We start from the raw sequence: 24,255 nt of genomic DNA, 5'->3' as shown, positions 1-24,255 counted from the left end.
GAGACCTGGGTTCGCTTCCCGGGTCCTCCCTGTGTGGAGTTTGCATGTTCTCCCCATGTCTGCGTGGGTGTCCTCCGGGCGCTCCGGTTTCCTCCCACAGTCCAAAGACATGCAGGTTAGGTGGATTGGCAATTCTAAATTGGCCCTAGTGTGTGCTTGGTGTGTGGGTATGTTTGTGTGTGTCTTGTGGTGGGTTGGCACCCTGCCCTGGATTGGGTCCTGCCTTGTTGGCTGGCATTGGCTCCAGTAGACCCCCGTGACCCTGTGTTCGGATTCAGCGGGTTGGAAAATGGATGGATGGATGGATGTTTGTGTGAGTCATCCTGAAGACCTAAACCTGTGACAAGCGGTTAGAATAAGATCACCAACCCTCTTTCATGTCATAAAATTTGACTAATGGAGGATGGCATAAGTAAGTTGTGTGGCTGTAAAAAAACTCTCTTTAAAGAGGAAACAGGACAACTGTTGTGGCTGAAAGAGCTCAGTTGGAAGAGCATTTGACTGAAGATTTATAGGTCCCTAGGTCGATGCTGGGTTTCAGCAAGCAGCCTTTTATGTCCTGGGTATGATGTTAAACTGCATCCAGCCCTACAAATGATCATCCAATTTGCAGGGATAGTTTAGGGGTTGGTGGCAGAATCGGCACTCTAGCCACCAGCCACCAGCTCCAAAATGGCAGACAATATGGAAGCAGCCAAGAAAATGGAGTCATGCTTGTTGGGGATTGGAACTGGTGTGGTGCTTCATCTGGTGTCAGAGGAACTTCGTAAATTCCGCATTTCAGTGGTGGCACTCTCTGAGGTACACAGAAATGGGACTGGCCAGAACTCTATAGGTGGGTACACCTTTTATTGGTCTGGTCACTCAGGGAGTATCTGTTGCTGTGGTGGATCGGCTTCTGCCAATGGTGTCCAATGTCACTCCTTTCAATGAACACACTATGAGACTCAGGTTAAGGCACTCTCTGGGTGCCTTCTCTGTTGTCTCAGTATATTCTCTGGCCACGGTGAGTGATATCTCAGTGAGAGAGACATTCTGTTTGCAACTTCACTCAGTGATTGATTGGTGCTCCCGAGGTAACACCCCTGTGGTAATTGGTGACTTCAATGCAACCACTGGCACTGACAGGGCTAGCTATAAGGATTGTGTCAGTCCCAATGGGTCTGATGACCGTGGTGAAAGTGGCTCCATGTTCCTTGTCTTTACAAAAGGTCAGGGGCTGTAGATTGCTGGATCCTAGTTCCAGCGCCCTGAGCTGCATCGTTGGACTCGGTACTCTGGTGGTGTGGTGAAAGAGATTGATCACATACTCATGGGCAGACACTGGAGGCTCCTGCAGAACTGCAGGGTCTACAGAAGTGCCCAGTTTGTGAATTCTGACCACCAACTTGTTGTTGCTACGCTGAAGGTCCAGCTTATGTCCTGTAGGCTACCACTTACTAGGAGAATGAGACTGGACTTGGGCAGACTCCAAGATCATACTGTTTCTAATGAGTCTGCACACAGTTTGTGTGTGGAATTTGCAGACTTGAGCGTAACTGCCGGTCCTACAGTAATATGATGTGGGAGTCCTTCCATGACAAGACCCTGGAAGGTTGCTGAGGGATGTGTTGATGTTGCCAGTGTTCCCAGAAGGAGGACATGTGGCACAATTGCCAAAGAGGGATGTGGCTCACAGGATCCTCATTGCTGAGGACCTGAGTTGCTGGACCAGGCCAAGGGGACATCCATGTAACACCTGGAAGTTAGATAGTAATTTCTGGAGGCTGGGACTGGACCACGTGTCTGCCTGGGGGTTCGCCAACTGGAATCCCAAGCTATTTCATTGTGTGGTGGGTGCAACAACACGCTGTACCAGTGCATGCTCCCCAACCTGACCTGACCTGAGGACAACTCAGATGTAAACGATAGCTATTAATGTGGAAGAGAGATGGAAAGAGAGAGACAGAGAGAGAAGATTATTGTTGCACCCAAACATTTTGCTTTAGATTTTTTTTTGGGTTACTCTTTATTGTTCTTTAGATTAAAGCTTAATCTGTTTATCATAAATTGAAAAGTAAATCGATCAATATGTAGTAAACTTATAACAAAGACTGCTATCCCAAAAAACTTTATGGCTTTCTCCGTTTATGCTGCAATAGTATTCTTTAGTTTTCAATCCGTCTGCCAAATCAGCTGCCCATATATAACAGATGACAAATAAGAAGTAATGTGTGTCTATATTTATCTTGTGAAATGTTCAGCTGAAAAATCATTGAAAGTCAAATAACATTTCCAATATAACACAATCATAATTATTGAAAATAGCCAAACATACTTCAAAAAATGTTTTAGTGTTATTTCTCTATTACACACACTGTATTGCAAGTGGTTGCCAAAACACAGAGTGAAAATTGAACAATAAATGTTGTCTTGTCCACAAAAATATTTCCTGTGGAAGGTACCTCATTATTTTGTGTTTTATTTTTTATACACCCTTTGTTAAATGACAGTTATAGATAATAGCAATCATGTGAGCATTCTGGGTTTACGGTGGATGTTTCTCAGCTTTGTTTTAATGCTCAAGCACTCCTCACTTCAAAAGTACTGATTCAGCTTGTTTATCAAGCCTTCCAACATAAACCTACTGTAGTTGCATTTGTGATTTTAACTTTTTAGACACTTCTACTTCTGTAAAATGGTGGTCCGATGGCTCCTGACAAAGCTGCTGGCTTCATTAAGGCTACAATGTTAAGAATTGTCCCTATCATTTGTTCTTCCTTGTGCAAACTTTAATTGAGTTCATTGAAAATGTTTTTTATTTTGGGTCCTGCTACCACAGAGTTATCTTCTTCTATTGCTACTCTTTACTTTTTTAATTTACCTGTATTTATACTACTACCTAAATCAATTATTTCTTATAGTTTCTTTATGTTCAGATAGAATCGCTCCTGATCTGCCTTTTAACGTGTTAATTTCTCTTGTGAACAATATATTAAAACCTAAAAGTAATCTATTTATTCACAAATGAGTTTATGTTATCTAAAGAGCTGATAGATAATTAACACAGGTTAACTTGCACATTTTTATTTATATCTCTGTTGTCTATGTTAGCCCTTAGTGACTAGGATCTTCTGAGCAATAATCTGTAAAACGTTCTGGATGATTGAGACCAGAATATGACCTAATTCAACATATCCTGAATGGCAAACAAAACTTTATGCTATTGCTGAGAAAATTTCGATTTAGAGTTGCATTATTGCTTGTTAAATATTATTTTATAACATTCATTTTTTTTCTTGTTAATTATAGCACATCTCCTAGATGTAGCAAATATTTGTAGCTACTAAATATGATCCAATTCCTTAGGAAGCTAGCAAACATTATCCTATTATTTTAAAAGCTAAAAAATATTTTTCCATTATTTAAAAAAAGTGATCGGGATGACTCAGCTAGCTCTAGGCTAGTAAATTTAACGTAACTAATGGGTAAATATGAGATGGAAGCAATTACTGAAAAAAATGATTGAGCATCACATCTGAAGAACGGATGTACTGGTAAACGGTCTGCATGAGTTCAGAGAAGGGAAATCATGTTTCAATAATATGCTGAAATCATATGAGGAAGCAACAAAAGCACATGACCAGAGAAGTGCATATGATATTATTTATCTGGGTTTTCAAAAAGGTTTTGATAAGGCACAAGCTGAGAATTTAGTCATTAAATTTTAAAAAGTGGGAATTCAAGGCGCAATGGATAGTTGGATGTAAAACTGCTAAAGCACTACACTGAGAACAGAGAGTTATGGTGAGAAAAATCTTTTCAGACTTAGGTGATGTTAAAAGTCGTGTCACTTAGGGATTATTGCTGAGGTCTCTGCTTTTTTTTATAAAGATAGGTGGATTAGCAGATAATCTAGAATACATTGAATCATTACAGTCAGACTAGGGCAGCAAGCAGGATTGAGGAGATTTGTGGCAGATGAAGTTTAATATTAGTGGAAGAGCCAATCTTAGTAAGTTAAAGCTTTGAGTTAGTGTTTGCTTAATTTGAATAGAATCTACATTTCTTTCATACTCATAGACAATTGTATAGTCTTTTCCCCTTGTAAGTTAGTATGAGATACAACTTTCTTGCTAAAACTAAGATACAGTGTGATAATTGAGTCAGTTGTTGTTTAGAATAGGTCCCACTGCACAGGGACTTAGACCCATTTTCAACATAGAACTGGGATAGGCATACATTTTTCTGACTGTTTTTAAATGGTTCAGAAAGTGTTTTATAAGCTTTGAACAGAACTTCTCTTAAACAAAAATTTTTCTAATTTTTGCTGTTTCAATTTTCTTTTTTTGTGTGAACTGTTTTACTTTGAATTTTAACTAAAACTTTTAAAAATGAAGAAATTATATCTGTGGAATCATTTTGTCTGGCTTTTGCTGAATCCCATTTACAAGCTGGAGCTGCAGAACTTTGATAATTTTGGGTAAATGCAGCTACAATCAGTAATGGAAAAGTATTACATTTAGGAAGTAAAATGTTTGGGTTTGAAAAATGAAACTATACCTTATGAGAAGGATTTAGGAGTCATAGTAGACTCAACACTATCAACTGCCTCACAGTGTTCAGAAGCCATTAAGAAGGCTAACAAGAATGTTGTTATATTGCACGGTGTGGAGTGTAGAGTACAAGTCCAAAGAGGTTTTCCTGAAGCTTTAAAATGCACTGTTTAGACCTCACCTGGAGTACTATGTATAGTTTTGTTCATCAGGTTACAGAAAGGACATAGTAGTGCTGGAAAAAGTCCAGAGAAGAGCAACCAGGGCTACAAGGAAATAATTATGAGGAAAGATTAAAAAAGCTGAGTCTTTTCAGTTTATGCAAAGAGAATAGGAGATTAAGAGGTGACATCATTGAAGTGTTTAAAATTCTGAAGGGAATTAGTATAGTGGATTGAGATACAGTTGGAAACTTAAGAGTAAATTTCACACAAACATTAGGATGTTTTTCTTTACACAGAGAACCATAGATGTAAGGAATACGTTACCAAGTAGTGTAGTGGACAGAAGGACTTTAGGGACCTTCAAAGCTAGACTCAATGTTATTTTGGAAAAATTAAGTGCATAGGACTGGCAAGCTGCCTTGGGCTGAATGGCCTGTAATTTGCCTACATTGTTATAAAGAATCTGAAGAAACAACCTGTTTAAGTCTGTAAATTACACCAAATTTGGTGGAATGGCAGATAATTCAATATTATTCAAAGTATTGCAGGGAGATTTGCACAGAATGCTAGGGTAGGCAGCCTTGTGCAAGGTAATATTTAATAGAAGTAAATGTAAGGTATTACATGTAAGAAGCAAAAATTTTAGATTTGAATACATAACGGAAAATGTAAAACTTGAAATATAACATATAAGAAGAACCCAGATGTCTTGAACACATCACTGTTAGGTTAGGTAACACAATGCTAGGTTAGAGAGCATAATGTGCAGAATATAACTTAAAAGAAATTAAGCTTTATGACACACTTGTGAGGCCTATATGGAGTACTTTGAGCAGTGTTGGTCTCCATATTATAAACTAGATATGGCAGCTCTAGATAAAGGTACAGTAACTAGACTGATTCCAGGATTGTGATGCTTGAGCTATATAAAAAGACTGAAGGAATTGAACCTTTTCAGTTTAAGTAAACAGATATTAAGAAGTGGCATTACTTTCCCAGAGTATTCCTGCAGAAACCTCTGAGGATATATTTGTCTGTAAAAAAAATTGATTTGTTTGGATATAAATTCAGTACAGTTCTCGTCTGCAAATAAAAGTGGGTTAAGACACCATCTGCGAGATAAGTATGTGGGGCATAATGATTTTAGCTCCAAGATCAAAGGGCCGTGGCTGCAGATAACAATAGTGTCATACTTACAAGATTTAATCGTAGGCAAGAAATTGTTATCTACAAAGAAATAATCGATTCTTGAGTAGCAGTGATGCACTGGTGAGTAGAAGGAATATGCTCTTGAGTTTGGGTTTAGAAATCTCCAGGGGTCCGATAAGCTGTGATCAGTTACAAACTGTGTAATTGTTTTTGCAGTGTTAGATGTCATCTCCCCTGTGGCAGAAGACCTATCTAGTTCTCGATTAAAAACACAATTAAAGTCCCCAGCCATTATAATTTTATGAGTGTTCACATTGGGAATGGATGCAAATACATTTTGGATGAAGTCCCTATCATCCAACTGCCTTTCCCAAGGTTTCTTCCATTTTTCCCTACTAGGTTTTTTTGGGAGTTTTTCCTTGTCTTCTTAGAGAGTCAAGGCTGGGGGGCTGTCAAGAGGCAGGGCCTGTTAAAGCCCATTGCGGCACTTCCTGTGTGATTTTGGGCTATACAAAAATAAACTGTATTGTATTGTATTGTATCCACATTGGGTGCATAGATATTTATCAAAATCACTTTACAGTTAAATAAATTACCCATGACAATCACATATCTTCCTTCAGGATCAGATATTACATCTGACTGCAAATGAGACTGTTCTGTGTATAAGAATTCCCACATCTTTAGTTTACTTTGTAAAGCTGGAATGGAACATTTGGCCACTCCAGTCTATGTGAAGCCGAAACTGATCCTTGCTTAATAAATGGGTCTCCTGTAAAAATACTATTTTAGCATTTAGAACTATTAGGTGAGAGAATACTTTCACTCTCTTTAATTCGTGATTCAGACCTTGAACATTCCAGCTCACAAAGTTAACTGTTCGGTCATGGAGACATTGCTTCTGAACTTTTGTTGTCATTTTGTAGTCTTAACTGAAAATAAGACAGCTTTGACCTTAATTTTCAATTTTCCCAGGAGTTATTGCCATGAAGCCTATTGTTATGTTGGCACTTATAATTATAAGGATTAAAAGGATAGATTAGAGATAGCTTGCTCTCTTTCTCCCCCAATCCCAGTGCAATTTTTTACAGATCATGTCAATGTAATCTTGGAAAATTTAGGAAAGTAGGTTTGCCAAGTTTTTGTTGAAGCAAATGGCCTGTTCTTGTGTAAAATAAAAATTTTCTAATGTATTATTACAGTTCATTTGTCTTTGCTACAAAATAAGAAAAAGTGTTGATGGGAATGTCCCAATAAAGAATATCATTCTGTATCTTCCTAGTGTATTTGTTAAACCAATTGTCATGTTAACTGTACAATAGTATGCTGCTGATTTGGGGAATATTGTGTCTATTACACATACAGTGTTCCTGGTGTCATTAGTAGTAATAGGCACAATCTATTCACTTAATACTGAGATGGGGAAACAGAATTATCTCCCAGGTGGGCAGGGAACCATGAAGTACGAGTTGTTTACAATCTCTAAAGATGATAATAGTCCCTTCTGGGAATATAATTAAATCTAATGAAAAAAGAAATATTTACAGTTGCTGCTACTACATTCTCCAGGGCCTTCCAGCACATACTCTGCCAAAGGGTGCTATTTGTAGAACAGGCTCTTTAATATAAACAGGTGTCAAGATACCTATATATGCCCTAGTATCTAAAAAACTCAAATCAGTAACGCTGAAACCTGGTTACAACAACAAAGAACACTCCTAAGGCTTTGCAATTGGAGTTTGAATTCCTTATGAAAGCATTCAATATCTGAAAAAAAATAATTTTCTTTCCAGTTTCTCCCAATGGAGAGGCTTTGAATGCAATTGCATGCAGTTCTTTTGTGTATGGAATTGGATGTATCTGAACAGTGTTTGCAGCTGTGGGATAAATAGAATCTCATTTGACCAAAGTTATTCATATTTTAATTGATAAATGCAACTTTTAAGTTCAACATGATCTTTATTAAAACAAGCAATATGATAGTTACTCTTGAATTAATTCGATGAAATTAAAAGAAAAGGCAAAACAGGGCAATATAACTGCCCAGTAAATATTCAGCTGCAATTAATATAGAGAAGCATGTCTTAAAATATACCTTAGTTTAAATCTCCTTCTTTAATTACTACTATTTCATTCTTCATAATATGGCTTCCAGAGTTTACTGGAACATCTCTGAAGCTTTAATTTTCCTTCTGACAAAATAAATGATCTTTCAAATCAAGCTGCATCATTGTATGCAATACAAATTACCATAAAAATGTATTAATAAAATTCAAAACCTTTAAGTCATTTAAGTTCAAAAACTTTACGTCACTTAATTCTTAAAAAGTGCTAAAGGAAAACAAACCTTTATTTTTCAGTAATTTGCTTCATCACAAAAGTAACCTGAAATAATTCAGTCAGTCAGTCATTTTCTAACCCGCTTAGTCTTGTACAGGGTTGCGCGTTTTACTGGAGCCTATCCCAGCTGACATTACAGTGCAAGGCAGGAACAAACACTGTACAGGGTGCCAGTCCATCACAGGGCAAACACACTGTCACACACGTGTGAGTAGGAGGCAGCTAAAAGGCGGGTGGTGGCAGAGTGTACTGACTGTCTTTCTCAGTTACTTGCAGACCATTCCCGGGAAATCCCACCAGGTTCCAGTACCCTCGAATACGTCACTTCTGGTCCCGATGACACCAGTTCCACGTCCGGCCCCAGAGATAATGTCACTTACGGGTCTGGCCTCAGAGATGACATCACTTCTGGTCCTGAGGGCCTCACTTGCGGTTCTGGCACTAAGGATGACGTCACTTCCTGAACGGGCATTTAAATCCGCCATCTTTACTATATGTGATCAGTTCTGTTCTGGACTCAGTCTTGTCAAAAACTCTTTAAAAATTTCTACATTTGCAGCCAGGACACATTATACGGGTGGCTGCCCCAAACCTTTGTGATGTCTGGTGTGTTTATTTGTGACAAGACACATACACACACACCAAACATGCACTACGGCCAATTTAGGATTGCCAGTTCACCAAACTTGCATGTCTTTGGATTGTGAGAAGAAACCAGAGCACCCAGAGTAAAACTACACAGTTTACAAGGCGAACATGCAAACTCCACGCATGGAGGACCCAGGACACGAACCATGGGCTTCTTACTGCTTAAGCATCTCTTAAATGGACATACATTAAAACTTGTGTTAAAACTCTGTAATGCCATCATTAATTGTTTATCTCGATCAATGACTTTATAATTATACTCTAAACAAGTGTTTTTCAACTGGTACATAATGAGAGCTGCTATATAGGACCTCCTGTATGAATTGGCAAAGGAACGAAGCAGCTGGAAAAATGCATCCAAAGTGCTCACTATGTGCTGTGTCTGCAAACGGTAATCTCCAAGCTGCTTTTTTTTGTGCCGAAGTCTCTAGTAGTCCCGCCCTTTCTGACAATTTAAGCACATCTAAGAGATTTAATACTTCTGTGGCTGATGCTGATGTGGTGTGCCCTCAGGATTTTTTTGGGTTACAAAAAGAGTACCACCACAGACAAGCAGTTGGGAAATACTATTCTATTTCTGAAGGGAAATTTATTGTGGCTTTTCTTTATAATAAACCCATGTTTTGCTATCTTTAATAACTCATTTACCATGTTTAGTTTAACAGAGACTGTATCCAGCGGGGGCACTAGCTCCTTGGAATTCAGTTATTTAGTTCTTTTGAAAAATAGTATTGAGTTAATGAGCTGTAAAATGCTCCTTAGTGAAAAGAGGACTACAACTATATAAGACTAAGTTGAAGAACTGCACTGATTTCTTTTCAATATTGTAAGCATGCAATCATTTGAAAGAAACCCATTTAGAGAAAAAAAAATTAAAAGCACAACTGAATTGTGCTGAATATAGCTAACACGCTATAAACAAAGAGCAGGGTTTCAGGACACAGAAAGAAATAGCAACCGCCATGTTCTTTATTAAAATGTGTTAGAGTTCTCCTTCACATGTTTGTAGGCCTGTATTTTTCTTCCAATGTACACTATTTTTAGTGTCCTACTAGCTAACTAAACCTATCAGGTAAAACCATATAATATTTTATGTTCAGTAACACCATATACCAAGTTAAATTCATCACAATAACACATGAGACATTACCCCAGTAAACAAATAATTATGTTCACATTTCCAAGCACCGCTATTGTAATCCTGCTCATAGTAGCATCCACTGCCATATACTTTTGTAACTCTAACTTTAGCAACCAAAAAACATTAAGTGTTGCAAAAAGTGTTTCTGCTCAAAGACCATAGTAAAACCCCAAACACTGTACTACTAGTCAGCGTGTTCACAGATAATAGCATTGCACTAAACACTGACAGCATCAGGAATGGATTGAAAACTAAATAATATAAAGTTTTCTCAGCCACTGCTGTCTCCCCTTATTTTGAAAATGTCAAATAATTCAAAATTAATTTTCCACTAATTGTTTATTTATGTTCAATACATTTATATTCCTTACTTCTCCATGTAACCTGTTGTAGTCTAATACGGCTTCAGGGATATCTAAAAGTTTAAGCAGGTCTTCAATTAAAGTTTTTATTAAGTGCTGAAAGCTTTTTTTTTTTTACTCTTTAGAATACAAAACTAGTGGAGCTACCACTGCAGGGAAAAGGAAAAAAGCTATGCATAACATATGCTGTTTAAAATGAAGACAGAATATTCTCTTCCTTGCCTCTGGGTGGAGATTAAAGTGTCGCCATAATTGTATCTTTCTATACATAATATATATGATTATTATTTTCAGTACAGAATCATGTGGAATGGCAATCTGATATGTTTCATCTCCTAGAAATTTTTTTAATGTAACAGTACATTTGTTAGACTTTCTCTAAATCTGTTAGTAACGATGAACTACTAAAAGGTTACAACTAAATAAAAGTATTAAAAAAAGAGAAAATATTCTATTTATCCTCCCTAAGAGCTGAGTAACATGATTGTTAATGGTTATATATTTCAAATATTTCTGCTCATAAATTAATTTTATAGATTGTTATAACAGGTTTTCTACCGAGTTTTTCATCCAGTGTAAAACAATAAATATTCAGTAGTATTACAGAAATAGCTATCAAATAAGTAAAAAATTGATTACAGATACTTAAAGTATTTTTTAGCCTTTTATTATTATGCCATTTATAAAATCTGTCACATACAGTTACATTACTCCACAGCTGGATACCACTGATTTCCATATATTCTATGTATGCTATACAATGCAAAAATGTTCTGGTAATTTTATTATTTTAATATTCAAAGGAAATATTTACACAGAGGTGTCCCAGAATATATAGCAAATCATTTAATTTCTTGATCATTAAGCTCTTTGGTCTTGTTAAGATGTAGAGATAAGGCCAGTATTTTCTTAGAGACCCTCACAATAATCACAAAGAAGATGCAGAGATAGCTGTGGATCCAGCAGGGGATCCATGGACTACACAAGCTACTCAGACACAAGTTGTCACGGAGAGGTTATCTGATGTTGTAAGACCTGAAATACTTGACAACCTCAGGTAACATCACTGATGATGTTTCCAAGTTGCACCTCAAGGTGTGGATACTAAATCAAATATACAATGGCTAAGTTGCATGGACAATTCTGAGTCTTTGGTGTATTGGTTTATACATTATTGTTATTTTTTTGTAATATGTCTATGTGCACTCTGCATCCTACAAGGATCAATAAATTGCTATCTATTTCTCTATTTATCTATAATTAAGTGGACATATTATGACATGTATGTTGCCCTGAAAATTTTTATTCGGAGGGCTACATCCTGATACTGACAAATTCAGAGGCAGATGTGAGGGACCATGAAACACCTCCAGATGTGTTTCAAAGATGAGCCTCATGCAAAATGTTAAACTTATTCATTTCAAACAATAATGTTAAACTAAATAAAAAAAGGAAAACTGCAGCACTAAACATCCATAATATAAAATAATATAATACTCTATTGACTTTTTATGGTGTCCTTTTTAAAAAAACAGTATTTTATAAAAGAGATTTAAATATAGCTAATGATTTACTTAAGAAAATGGAAAATTTCTCGCATCTGTTTTCAGCTGAAAGTTAAATCTCATATGATCTTGCATACATCAGTGACAGAGACCCGTCCACACAGATTTGAGGCTTGAATTGCTGCCAAAGGTGCATTTACTAAATACTAACTTGACGTGGCTGAATACTAATAGAATCAAATTTTTGTATTTTATATTTGTAATCAGTTTAGACCAATTTGCAGATATCTGTTTTCACTTTGATATTAAATAATCTTTTTTTTGTTGTTGATGATCATTGTCAAAAAAGCCAAAATTAAATCTATTGTGATTCAATGTTGTACAATAAGAAAACTTCACACTTTTATATGCACTGTATTAAAAGAACCAAATAGACAAAGTTTGAAATGCTTTGTAAAAGGTAAATGCATTAGGTTAGCTAATAACAAAAGATAATGTAATACACTGTTAATTTTTTTTTTACATTGGTATTTCCAATAATGAATGCCAATTACAAACTAAAAGCTGTCTTGTAATACTATATAGATAATGTTTTATAATTGTGATTTCTGTAAGAGTTACGGTGTAGTAATACATGTAATTGATAGCAAAAATTATTTTTGTACTGTAAGAAAAAGAATTTCAGCTGCAGTTTGTATAGTGTTGCAGCTTGTGAAAAATATAAATTTATTACCAACTGGCATCTGAAAATCTGAAAATATTCAAATGGTGACATTTACCTGGCATGACTTTATTCCATATCCCGTTGTAAGCGGTTCTACAGCTTATTATTTTGTAATGAATAATGTATCTCAAACAAATTAATATTATATGTTCTTATGACATAGGTAAAAATCAAATGAAGCAGTGATTAGTACATGAGTTAAATGTAATTAATGCAAAATCTAATCAGATTTTATATTTACAACAGCCAAATCAGGTTATTGCAAGTAAAATTACTGCTGGCAGCTCTGATGAACATTGAAGATGAAAACAAAGTGTGTAACTGGCAATTACCAAGCAGTTTATGTTCCAGGACCGACACTCATCAGCTCCCCAAATTACACGAGTGGTAATTGTGCACATTCTGTCGTTATCAAATCAGATAAAATGCACAGTATATATAAAAAGATGATAATGAAATACAATTACACATCATTAATATATGCGGATGTTAATCAGTAACTTAAGCTTTCCATTATTTTGCTTACCTACAGCAGCAGAATTTTCCATACTCTGTTTGTATATTCAGCTCCATAAGGGTATGATTGGCCTTCTGAATTAAAAATTTCTGTTGAAATTATAATATATTTAAACGAAGATATCACATTTTTAGGACAGTAAAAGCTAACCAGAGCAGAGATCAGAAATGTCAACCCAGCAATTTTACCATAAGCCAAACTGCTGTAAGGCAAGTTTTGTGTTTGTACAATCTAAGAAAACATTACCTGTTTGTTATAGTGTAACATGATATTAACACATTTTTAAATTCTCGGCTGTTAATAGTTGAATGTAAAGTACATTCTATATCTTTAAATTGCTTCACTATTTATACATTTTTATTTACTAAATTAAAATTTCAATTATTACTGTTACTAATCCGTTAATAGTCCATCCATTTTCCAACCCGCTGAATTCGAACACAGGGTCATGGGGGTCTGCTGGAGCCAATCCTAGCCAACACAGGGCGCAAGGCAGGAACCAATCCCAGGCAGGGTGCCAACCCACCGCAGGACACACACACACCCACACACCAAGGCCAATTTAGAATCTGTTACTAATGTTACAATAAATGGAATTTGTCATTTTCAGTTCTGAATGTTTTATAAATTCAATGACAGCCTTGTTTATAATCTGTGGATATTTAAAAGGTATTGTATGCTATTAATACTGGGTCTTCTGGAAAGTATTTGCTTTAACTAACTTCCAGCTAGTTTGCCCCAGATAGTGTGACATTACCTGTTGTTTCCCTTTTATACCTCAATATTAAACACTCTGAAATAAGCCTTAATCATTTAAGGAGGGATAAGTTGGGACAATTGTCATGAACAAAAGATTACATCTATTACTTTAGTTTATATGCAACAGCTTTTCTGGCTGAGAAGTTATGCTTTTTCAATATATATTATACTGTATGAAAGTTTATTTTACAAAAACTATATTGAAAACAGTTTCAAAGTTAAAGAAATTAAGTACAAAATGAAACATAAAAACTGAACCTACACATCAGAAAATAATATTAGCTACAGTATAATTCATACCACTATGCTAATTTGCAGTATGTTTTAGTAAAATTAAAATGCTCTCTAAAAATGTTTATTACAGTTGTCCTTCAATTGTAGGCAACATGGAGGTGGTCCAAGCCAAATTTTCAGACTACTGTAAATTAAAATTAAAATGAATGAAAATGAAGTTGCCTAAAAAATGAGAAAACCTTGAAAATTCCCAGCTTTTCATTTAAAAATTCTTTGATTTTAAAATGTGCTACCTCCAACAGCACTAAGTACATGGCACAAGCAAACTGTGATAAAGCTGGCAGCCCTTCGGATTGTATACTGTGAGATCTGTAAAGGTTCCTAAATGGTTAGTTGCTAATGTTTTAAGGGATGAAATATTGAACTTTTTATATTAATACATCTTGCCTGAAGAAGGGGCCTGAGTTGCACTGAAAGCTTACATATTGTAATCTTTTAGTTAGCCAATAAAACATGTCATTTTGCTTGACTTCTCACTACATGCATATAGTGGCGTAGCTGGGGGGCAAGGGGGGACATCTGTCCCCAGGGGCAGCATCCAGGGGGCGCCAAATTGATGTTTCTTTCCCTTCCCCATTGCATTTTGGCAAACAGGAGGGGGCACAAAATCTTCAGTTGTCCCCGGGCGCTGAAAACTCTAGCTACGCCTCTGCATCCATAATGGCTAACACGGTACAACACCCTAGTACTGCTACTGTAACAATGATAAGTAATATTTCGATAACCTAAAGGCAACTTTCACAAATTATATGATGTTAATTTGTTTGATGGAGTGGAGATAGGCATGCTACATGTTAGGCAGTACTTTTTACTATAATTTTAGTAAAAAATGTAATTGTATCTTAAGCTCAATGTGGCACTGCTTGAATGAAAGGACACATAGTATGAAATTTGCTATACATTGCAGCCAAAATGCCTAGTACTGAACACAATTTTTAATTGCTTTAGCATTATCAACATTACTTTTTTCAGCCAATTGATAATAACACTGAGGAGTAAGATGTAGAGTACTTTGCCCTATATTCAGACTTTCCAGGAGGTCTATTTTTGCTGTGTCAACTAGTCCTTAGACCATTTGACACATTCCGTTCCACCTATTGTCCTGTTTTTAAGGATCCCTTACAGATACCAATACTAAGTGATCATTTTAAAGTATTTGCTTTGTTAAAATGGTAGCTTACTGCCTAATCATGCTCAAATGAAAGAAACTTGCACCACCTACTACATAGCAGTGCTTAGAGATACTATATTTTTTGAGGCTGGAATAAATAAAGGTTACTTAACAGGGAATTAAGGTTTTTATTTCCAAAATATTTTAGCATGTTTAAGATACATTCTTTTCTGTTCCAGAAGTTTAGGCCTTTCATTTGTACTCTTTGTTTTCTTGTAGGTTATTTCTAACAAAAGGACATAGAAGAATGAGGAAAAGAAAGCAAAAGTATATAATAAAAGAGAAGGGAGATGAGAACTGTCTGTTAGTATTATGAGGACACAAGATATGTACAATTTTTAGTATTATCCTGTACCTGAGCTAGTTGACAAATGAAGATGTTGATCTGTTTAATTAAGCGGTCATGAAATGGAGGACTGGTTTGCATCTGTGTTCTTTCAAATGGGTAGCATATGAGATGTAGAGTGCGTCTCAGGAGTTGATTGCTCTGCTGTCCTTTAGAAACTATGCTTGGACCAAGTTAGGCTTCTTCTAGATCAAACTGTAAAGTTGGTGTCAATCTTTTCAACAGGTATTAGTGCATAATGGGTGTTGTCAGATTTCTTTCTTCTTCAATTAGAATGTACTCTCTTGTGGCTCCATTGGGGGTAGTATGTACAACTGAATTTTAACCACTTCTTCTAAACATTGCTGGAAAAATCATCTTGGATAAAGTTGCATTGGAATGATCGGATGGAAAGATTCTCTCATCAGATTGGATGACCAGCACAGACTCCATTATAGAAAACCCAGGAGTGGGCAGGAAGCCAGTTGGCTGTGGTCTCCAGGACTGTTAGTGTGACTTTATTTTTTGTCTTTCTCTTCTACAGTTTTAATCTCCACCATTGTCAGTTGGCATTAGTTCATCAGTTAATTAATAGACAGATATTGTTGGTTTCGATTTATGTTTAATCAGTTTCTACCTTGGTCTTTTTGTGTTTTAGCAGATATGCACTTAAATATGTATCCATTCTGTATTTGGCAATTAGTATAATCTATAATTGTACATTAACTGAGAATTGTTCACAGTGCAACGTGCCTGGACTCAGTGAAATGCACTATACAAAAAATAAATTGTATTGTATTAATCAGATAGGATTTGAATATTTTCTTGTGCATTTATATTGCATTTTTAATTGATTATATTAACTGTATGCACTTCAATTTTTAAGTTTAATTTATGTATATGTGTTCATTTTTATTCTTTAATCCCTTTGTAAACCTACCTCTGTTCAGATTGGGGTTCATTTTTCATTATGAGTTTTTTAGAAAGTATCCAGTTTATATCAATAAGTAATAATTAATGTCTTGATCTGGGCACTATACCACGTCATTGTGGGAGTGCCATAATCATTATATAATTGCTTTTAATGTGCGCTACATAAACATGAACAACAAACATCTGAAAGAAGAAGAGTATAATACAACATGCCTGCTTATGAGTAGTAATGAGTAAAGAATAGGTAAAAGAAGAATAACAGTGAAATTGCACAAATTGTATATCCAGCATTCTCTTGAGCTACTTAGTGGATAAAGAGTTCAAGCTGATTCCACAGGGTTGCAGATTCAGATACCTCACCTTGTACTTGAGAGGTAATTTAGCCTGTCAATTTGATTGTTAAAATATTTAGTAAAGCATGTTATGTTAAGGATCATCCTTTGTGTCACTAAATTAGAACATATTGTTAAGATATTGAAAATGTATTAGGCCTTTCACTCTTTTAATGTAATCATTTTAATAGACAGAGTTGTCTTATGGTTAAGGCAGTGGGAATGATAAATGACTAAATGATACTGACCAAGTCATTTTGCCTGTCAGCATTTAATGACAATACACTATACACTTTTGCATGGTATTATGTTACTAATGTAAAGAGCCTTGAAATTAATAACACCAAGAACTGTACTGTGAAATGTAAATACTGGTTGGTTTGTGGGCGGCACGGTGGCGCAGTGGGTAGCGCTGCTGCCTCGCAGTTGGGAGACCTGGGGACCCGGGTTCGCTTCCCGGGTCCTCCCTGCGTGGAGTTTGCATGTTCTCCCCGTGTCTGCGTGGGTTTCCTCCGGGCGCTCCGGTTTCCTCCCACAGTCCAAAGACATGCAGGTTAGGTGGATTGGCGATTCTAAATTGGCCCTAGTGTGTGCTTGGTGTGTGGGTGTGTTTGTGTGTGTCCTGCGGTGGGTTGGCACCCTGCCCAGGATTGGTTCCCTGCCTTGTGCCCTGTGTTGGCTGGGATTGGCTCCAGCAGACCCCCGTGACCCTGTGTTCGGATTCAGCGGGTTGGAAAATGGATGGATGGATGGATGGATGGATGGTTGGTTTGCTATTAAAAATTTTTATATGTCTTATATTGGCATTCCATGTTTTGAAATAGAAGTGTAATCCTCGTACATTCTTCCCCATCAGGTTTTCTCAAGATTTACCATCCATATCCCAAAGATATCTACATTAGAATGACTGTCAACATTGAAATGCACTGGTTTGAAAGAGTAGGTGTGCACAAGTGTTCTCTGAAATGAACAAATGCCCCTTCCAGAGTTATGTGTTGCCTTGCTTCAGATATGCTATGAAAGGCACTGTCTCCTTGTGATTCCAAACTGGATACATAGGTTAGAACATGTATATGTCTGTGTATATTATAAAACAGGCAGTAGAGACTCAAGATAAATAATTTATCATTTAAATGACAATAAAGACAGAAGACAATGATGAGCAAAAAATTACATATTTAGCAGATATGAAGGAAAGGTGCTCTTGTCCTCCCTAGTGAAGTCCTTATGTTAAACATGGTGGTCATAGGAGATTATCAACACAAGCAGCCCTAAGTAGCCATTCATTCACACTGTAGAGGGCTGCTGCATCTTCTTCTTTCAACTGCTCCCGTTAGGGGTTGCCACAGCAGATCATCTTCTTCCATATCTTTCTGTCCTCTGCAACTTGTTCTGTTACACCCATCACCTGCATGTCCTCTCTCACCACATCCATAAACCTTCGCTTAGACCTTTCTCTTTTCCTCTTCCCTGGCAGCTCTATCCTTAGCATCCTTCTCCCAATATACCCAGCATCTCTCCTCTGCACATGTCCAAACCAACGCAATCTCGCCTCTCTGACTTGGTCTCCCAACCGTTCAACTTGAGCTAACTATCTAATGTACTCATTTCTAATCCTATCCATCCTCGTCACACCCAGTGCAAATCTTAGAATCTTTAACTCTGCTACCTCCAGATCTGTGTCCTGCTTTCTGGTCAGTGCCATCGTCTCCAACCCATATAACATAGCTGGTCTCACTACCGTCCTGTAGACCTTCCCTTTCACTCTTGCTGATACCCGTCTGTCACAAATTACTCCTGACACTCTTCTCCACCCATTCCACCCTGCCTGCACTCTCTTTTTCACCTCTCTTCCACAATCCCCATTACTCTGTACTGTTGATCCCAAGTATTTAAACTCATCCACCTTCGCCAACTCTACTCCCTGCATCCTCACCATTCCACTGACCTCCCTTTCATTTACACACATGTATTCTGTCTTGTTCCTACTGACCTTCATTCCTCTCCTCTCTAGAGCATATCTCCACCTCTCCAGAGTCTGCTCACCCTGCTCCCTACTATCGCATACAGATCACAATGTCATCAGCAAACATCATAGCCCACGGTGACTCCTGTCTAATCTCGTCTGTCAACCTGTCCATAACCATTGCAAATAAGAAAGGGCCCAGAGCCGATCCCTGATGTAATCCCACCTCCAACTTGAATGCATCCGTCACTCCTACCGCAGACCTCACCACTGTCACATTTCCCTCGTACATATCCTGTTCAACTCTTACGTACTTCTCTGCCACTCCTGGCTTCCTCATACAATACAACAGCTCCTCTCGAAGCACCCTGTCATATGCTTTCTCCAGGTACACAAAGAAGCAACGCAACTCCTTCTGGCCTTCTCTAAACTTCTCCATCAACATCCTCAGAGCAAACATTGCATCTGTGGTGCTCCTTCTTGGCATGAAACCATACTGCTGGTCACTAATCATCACCTCACTTCTTAACCTAGCTTCCACTACTCTTTCCCATAACTTCATGCTGTGGCTCATCAATTTTATTCCCCTGTAGTATATATATTAAAATTGATCAAGATGTGATTTTTGGTATTATTTAAGCTACCAATTGACTTCACCAAAGACTAATGGGACACTTATGTAATGCAGCTCATTATTTCTGATATTACTGAATAGGGCGCAACAATCTTTGGGAATCAGAGCCATATATCTCAAAAACGAAGGTGGGTGTATTGTTACTGAAGTGTTAAAAACCCATCAAGAAAGGACGTATCACTATGTATTAAGCCATGCTGTGACTCAATTAAATAGTTATTTAATTATAATACCTATAATTTACACATAAAGTGTGATTTGGAGAGTTTATGCTGTCCTTAATAAAGCAACAAGAGTTTGCAAAGGCTTCAAGATGGTTTTTTTTGCTTATCATTTAGCCATGTTTTTAATTATGGTTTTTGTCCAGTTTTGTAAGTAAAAGAAAGTAGAAAGAAATCCATGGCGAATTTACATTATTTAGTTATTTGCGTAAGCAATGCATTAAAAAATGACAGTGCATGGAGAAAATCTATAAAATTCACAGAGACAATCATAATGCTGTATCTTTAAGTATATAAAAAAATATTAGGATCACCTTGTTTTTAGTCCAATCAATTTTTCTTCATGTCTAGTTGCATTAAGTTATTGATTTAGTTTCTTAAAGCAAGTCACTTCTTTAACATTGTTAGCTAGTACCGATTTTTCAGCTTATCAGAATCAATGTCTGCAAAAATAAAAATAAAAAAACACTACAATATATGCTTGATTACACTGCAAAATGTTTTTGTAGATATAATGCTATTGCCCCTGTTATTTCACAAGATATAGTTTGCCGTATGTAAGTAAATACATTTTTAGAAACTTGATCTTTTCACAAATTATGCAATTGGCATTCAGTAGATTTAATCCAGGAGATTTTCTGAATGGATGCCAAACTAGGCAAATAGAATTCACAGACAAGAGGAAAAATGATAAGACTTCTGAAGGAAGACTGGACTGCTGTAAAGAGGTAGATGGAGTTGATTATTTTGGAATTTAACATAAATGCCTGTTTTGTGTGACAAGAAAACTATTTCAACAGACGCAAAATCTAAAGCCTAACTGTAATATTTGTATTTATATTTTACCGTCTAGCATTTTTGTTGAAGCTAATGCATCCTGCAAACTGTTTGGAATAACCTGAAAGACATGACATTTTCAGAGTAAAACTGTAATAAATAAGAAAACAGAAATAACCAAACATTTCCAAGTAAATCTTCAAAGAGAACAAGTTCTGCGCATCTCAGGAGACACCCTATTTCCATGCCTCTTACCCTTCAGCAGCAATATTCTGTCAGCAAAACACAAAAACTAAAGAATACAAAGAACTAAGAAACAAAAGGCCAACTGCCTTGTTTACTGCTAAAAAAAATGGTCATTTCAATTTTTTTTTTCCTTTTTTTAATCTGTCACCAGCTTCAGACACAAGAAATTTAGAAATGTTTAAAGGTTAATGAGATTTGGCTCATTTATTAAGCTGTTTTATTTGAAGATACATATTTTGGGTTCATTTTTTTTATTACTTCACTTTTGAAATCACTTCAATCTTTATTGTCCAGTGCTTCCTTTCTCACCAGTACAAGAAAATCCCTATATGTGATATATGATTTGACTCGAGTCTTTTGGGGTTCCCCCATACTAGACAAAAATGGACCATAGTTTGTGCAGGGAATTACACCCTTATGATAAAGAGGAAACCATAGGTATCTTCAGCAGAAATGATCAGAAGGACATGAACTTGAGAATGCCACATCAACTGGCCCCAGGGGCTCACCCCATCATGGGATACACACAAGCTTTTCACAAAACTTTAAAGAAAATAGAGATTGGTAATATAGGCATGTGGAATGTCATTTTATGCTATTTCCAAACTGCTGATGACAAATATAACATTTTTGATATTTGATTCTTCACCTGTTCTAGCCCTGTAAGAACAACTCTGAAAAAATTAAATATGACAAACATCAGCAGGTGTGATTATGAATATGGTGTTGATTTTGATTCTTTACTAGGGAGCTAGCCCTCTAAGGACCTCTGTCAAAGGGTGAAAAATGGTAAATATCTATTACAGTTCAAAATATTTAGAATTTTAACATTTAAACTGAAGTAGACATTTTAATATTTCAAACATTTGACACAACTATTCTTGCTTATTATGTACTGCTATCTCATGCAGTAAACCATTACATTTCTTTTGAAAACCCTGAATTAGACTGGCACATGCTAATTTGTTTTATTTTTCTTTAAATCAAGTTTACCAGACTCAAAAAACTGAATTTTCCAAAATTAAGATTTGCGGGTTAAAGAAATGTACACATGGATGGAGGATCAATTACTTGTATTACCTAACTATGCCTCTTTTTTTAGAACCATTATAAGTTGTGGGTTTTTGTTCTAAACAGATTCATAATCAGTGACAACACCTGATAACACTGATCTCATTTAATTAGCTGGTATTTTGCTCTTATTCTACATTCAGAAAAACACAGCAGCATGATTTTTACATTTATAAGACATTTAGAAATATTTCTTCTTTAGCTATAAATTTAAATGCTTAACTCTCTTTTGTTGATTTCATTATATTTTGCCCTTTCTCTGTGCAGTTTTCCCCATTGGTTATATCTTATGAATGACAATTAAAAACGAGCAGAGCAGACCCCCAGGCGAACAACACTGAATAATCAAAGGCTGCAACTACTTTAGCGTCAGACCCACTAATTAGTAAATAATGGATTAATTAAACAATTAGAACACCTGGAAAAGTAGAATGAAAATGAAGATGAAAATATTGTAAAAAAGAAAGAAAATACATTATTCCCATATAACTGCTTAGTACATTTTAATATATATACTGTATATATTTTTTTTTACCAAACTTAGTTTTCTAACTTCTATATTGTTCCCAAAACACAGAACTTGGGAAATAATAGTTCAGTTAATTAGCCCAGGAGTCCAATTAAAAACAGAAGCTGGTTGGAACAAAAACCAGCAGCCACAGTGGATCCCCAAGACCGAGTTTGGGAGGCACTGCTTTAACACATTCTCTGTGTTTAGTTTTATTATTCAAATAAAAAAAAAAACTTCATATCACCATTGATAAAGAAAACTACACTTTTTGACATTTGAGACTAAGTTAACAGTAACTAGGATTCTTCCTGATAGCCTATATGGATTTATACTACATTTTTTATTTGTACAAATACATACTTTCAGAAGCCTAAATAAAAGCTCAATGATCAGTAATTTTCTTTAATTCTAATCTTGTAAGACTGTATGCTCATTTGTAGTGATGACACAAAAACCGCTGTGCCTTTTTCAAAGAGGACCACTTAGAAAAAATGTTCAAAAAGTTTCCACACTTTTATATTTTTGTAGAAACGTTGAAGGCAGGAGGAGTAGTAATCAGTCATTCAAATGTTGGAACAACGCTGGGAAAATTGCATTGCAAATGAAGGTGACTATGTAGAAAAGTGTTTTTGAAATTCTTAATAAATAGAGTTAAACAAAGTGCAGAAACTTTTTGAATGTCCCTCGTAACACATACACCTCATGTAAAAGGTATACCAGTCACAAATAGAACCAAAGGCTTAAGTACTGTGAGTAATCAATAGTAACCATTGCCCAAATACACATAATATACTGTGAAACAATGCTAGAACATTTGACCAAATAATGTTTCTTCTAAACTGTCTTTATACAAGAATCCTTATTAGAAACATCACTGTAAGTACCATAAAATGCTCATTGCTTCAATAATTATGTTATAACCATGTTCAGCAGCTTAATAGTTGGAGTGACACTGTTTGATTCCTGCCTGTTCCAAGACTGTTACCTTTGTGACATTGCACTATTAAACTCCAAAGCTTTGGAAGAGAACACTGAAGAATTGCAGTTCTTTCTTTTCTATTAGTTTAAATCTATAAAAATTATGCATTTGGTAGAATGTCTTCTCTGTATAGAGCACTGTTTTATTCAATTGTGTGTGTATTATACAAGTACTGACATTTATATTGTTATGCAGAGAAATTATACCTTTATTGTACCTAAAGCCTAAAATCAGCTTGTTCAGTGGTAGCAGGTATGAAAGCATCAGCAAAGGAAGCTGCTAGTCATAAACTGGTGTTTTTAAAGTGAAAAAGATTACTACTTTCATTTTAAAAATATGTACTCTTAAGGAGAGACCAAGATCAAATATTACCTAAAGATTCCTAGCCATAGAGGCAGAGATGATAAATTCACCATTTAAAAGCATGGAATCAAATTTTTACCAAGTTCCTACCAACCAATCATTACTAGTTCTGTTTTACTGCAGGTTACCATTTAAACATGTTTTAGCTAAAACATCCATATACTGAAAGCATTCAAGTAGTGTACTATTTGTGGACCAGAAGTTGCAGGGTAGTCTTACTTTTCACATATATTAGTGCATCAGTAGCAAAACAAAGCTACAAATAATAATTAATCCAAGGGGTCATTGACTCATTTAAACTTTCCTTGTTTTAATTGTCTGTCTATAGCAAAATGCTGTCCATTTCTGACCTCACTGTAACAGATATGCAAAATGGCTGACTTCTCCTGGACTCAAACAGCCATCATGCACAGACAAGCTTGACCTGCGGAATTAAACTAATTTACAGTGTCCCAGGAAACTAAGTTTTTATGTGTAATGGGGTGATGTTATTCTATTAAATTAAGCAAAACAGGCCCATTCATTAACTTGATTACATTCTATCCATAATTAAATAACAAAGTAAATAAAAGATTTGTGGCATTGCAT

The sequence above is a fragment of the Erpetoichthys calabaricus genome, chromosome 5 (assembly GCF_900747795.2).
Source record: "Erpetoichthys calabaricus chromosome 5, fErpCal1.3, whole genome shotgun sequence".
NCBI classification, from domain to species: domain Eukaryota; kingdom Metazoa; phylum Chordata; class Cladistia; order Polypteriformes; family Polypteridae; genus Erpetoichthys; species Erpetoichthys calabaricus.
Note: the sequence above shows the minus strand (reverse complement) of the source record.